The following is a 3,006-nucleotide window of genomic DNA, read 5'->3' as shown; positions in this document are numbered from 1 at the left end:
CTGAAATCTTCGGAGGCTGGATTTATGGCAGGGTTTTCTTCTCTTTGTGCCGTGGTGTGTAGCTCTCAGGAGAGCCTGGCCTGTGCTTGCTAAGCACTGTCTGATGAGGTTAGCAAACCCAGCAAATACCACTGTGAAAAGTCCAAGTCAGATCCTGAGTCTCCCTTTTAGTGATGACAATAGTTGGCAATTGCTAGTGCCTCTATGTGCCCAGCACCTCACAGGCCAATTCATTACAGCAGCATTGCCTCAGACCTCCATGGCTGGGAGCCTCTGCTGAGAGGGCAACGTATGGGCTTTCATGCATGTGTAGCCACTGCTGCATACCCCCCAGAACTGGCCCAGGGGTAAGTCAGGGCTTTAACAGCCAGGAAAGCACTCAGATCACCAGGCAGGTGCCTGAGCTCCCCTCTGCCCCAGGGAACCTTGAAACCCTTGCTGCATGTTGGCATGGCTTTAACTGGCTGTGCCCTAAGCACCAGTTTAAAACTCACCTCTTGCTAGACAGACCGAAGGGTTCGAAGCCCACACCCCCTGTGAACAGGACGGGGCCCAAACCATCTGCTTCCTGAGCAAGTGGCTTATCTTGTCTGTCAAAGGCTGCCAAGAACGGTTTGATCGAGCGCCATCATTACCAAAAGAGGCAGGGAGCTGCAGCACCTGGCTCTGCTGGGCAGCGTGCCCCGGCAGGGGCAGCACGTACGTAACCTCAGCCCTACGCTATGGAGACGTGAGCAGCTCTTGGCTCTGCTGTGCACCGTGCAGGAAGGCGTCTGGCTGTTCAGGGGTGCAAGGGGGATGTAACAGGGAAATGCCCAGTTTCTAATGCCAGCTTAGTCTGGGCAGCAGTCCCCCCATGGACAGGTCAGCTGGGACTATCCCGGGGCACTGGCTGAATTTTAGCATCAAGCCTAGTGAAAGGAAGGAATCAGCAGAGTCAGGCAATGGTTGCAAGGGTTGTTTCCAGGCTGAAGATGTGGACTGCAGTGTTCCGGTTCTGCATTAGCCCTGTAGTTGATCTAGGACATAGTAACTTGCCCTCAGCTACTCAAAACCCAGGGCAGAATTTTAGTTCAGGGTTTCACAAGCTCCACCTTGACACTTGGTCCTCTGTGGCACACTGGTTCCCCACAGCACAAGTGTCTGAGGATAGCTACACTGCGATGCAGAGCAGCCCAAGGAAACCTGTAGCAAGGGATCTGGGCCACACAGTCACGACTTCTCATGGTGGCATCAAACTGGATGCATCCTTTTGGTGCTGTGCTCACACCAAAGGGATTCATCAGCCCTGTCACAGCTCTGCATGAACATGCACCAACACCAGGTATCTGCACTGCAGCTCTGTGAGAAGTAGTAGCTACTGGATTTTGTGTGGTACAGGGTACTTTGGGCATGTATTAACTGAGATGACCTGTTGCCACAAAACTCATCCTAAGCAAGCCCTAACAAAGTCCAGCACCCACAAAGGGCTGATTTCCTCCCAGTGAACTACTCTTTTAATGGAATTTCAGTCTGGCGTCTGAAGATTTTTAAAACTTCGATATTATCCAGCATGATTATATGGATGTCTTAAAGACGCTTTGCTAGTGAGACAACAGATTTCACACCTCAGTCACAGACACCCCATTTGTTCATCTTACCCTTCCTGCCCGCAGCTACAGGGTTCTACCCTAACAATCGCCTGTGTCTCAGCAGCCTGCGTAGGCTAAGCAGAGTCAGACTATAGTTTCCCTAGACCTAGACTAAGTCAACAATATGAGAGGAAGGAGAAGTTCAAAGATGTTGAAAGCAGTAACAACAGAACAACCGAAATGAGATTTAGTGCCAGAAGACTGAATATTCAAGAGGGAAGGCCCAAAAGGTACTCGAAGGATGGGGGGACTCCTGTTGCAGTGAGAAGATAGGAAGCTGGGATGAGAGGTAGAGAGGTGAAACAAAAGGCTGCTAATACCAGTGAGACCTGAGGCTTCAGGGGGAGGAAGATGTGTGACATACAGTAAAAAGAGATCATGATAATCAATGTTACTAGATTTTTAAGATAAATAACATTTGCTTGCAAACAGTGAAGGGGAGAGAGTAGCAGGGCTAGGTGGAGAGGCAAAAATCAAGGCCAGTTGCCTACACACAAGACAGACAGGCTGAGAGAGCAGGGAAAACACATAAGCCTCATTAAGAAGTCCAACCAATTCAAGGAGACATGGCCTTGGCCTTTCCTGTAAAAGGGCCATGCGTGTGTAATTGACTCATTACCAGCCCAACACAGCTGCTCGCTCACAGGCCAAGCAGCCAACATGGAAATAATTGCAGGCAACAGGAAAAAGATTGTGGATGAAGCTGATATCTGGCCTGATGTGATCATACCCAGCCACACGAGTCGGGAAGCAATGAAGGCGCAGAGGCTGTGCCCACACAAGCAGCGTGGCCTTTCTCTGGAGCGGCTCCTTGCAAGGGGGGTTTTCCTGCCACCTGAAACAGCACAACTTCAAAACCTCATCCGTGCTGGGATTTAAGCTAAGACATACCACACGGGGTTCTCCCTTCTGAGACTCCGGGGTGCACTAGTGTGTCCATTCAGGACTTCGCTGAGATGAGGGCAAGACATGTCTTTTTAGAGAAGGTTAAGATGCTACAGCTTCAAGAAAAAAAGAAAACTGCAGAAAGACTGAAGAGCTGAGCTTCCTGTAGGTGGCAAAGTATTTCAGACCATCCAACTACTACCCAGTGGTACCCGTACACTGCAGACTGGAGCTGAGCCATCAGTAACCTTAAGCACTGAGATACAAAGATGTGACTAGTTTACAAAATTCTCTGCAATTACTAAGTTTGACTACACTACAAGACTAGATTAACGCGTCTCCTCCCTTTATGAAGCCCTGGGAACTCAGTGTCCTGCTACTTCTTTAGAGTTAACATGTCCATTTTAAAAACTACTGGCTGCTTAAAATAAAATACAACTTTTTTTCTTTTCTGCTCATTATAATGAGCATTTGGCCTGAAAAGAACAAT

The sequence above is a fragment of the Nestor notabilis genome, unplaced genomic scaffold (genome assembly GCF_000696875.1).
Source record: "Nestor notabilis isolate BGI_N333 unplaced genomic scaffold, ASM69687v1 scaffold23761, whole genome shotgun sequence".
Lineage (NCBI taxonomy): Eukaryota > Metazoa > Chordata > Aves > Psittaciformes > Psittacidae > Nestor > Nestor notabilis.
Note: the sequence above shows the minus strand (reverse complement) of the source record.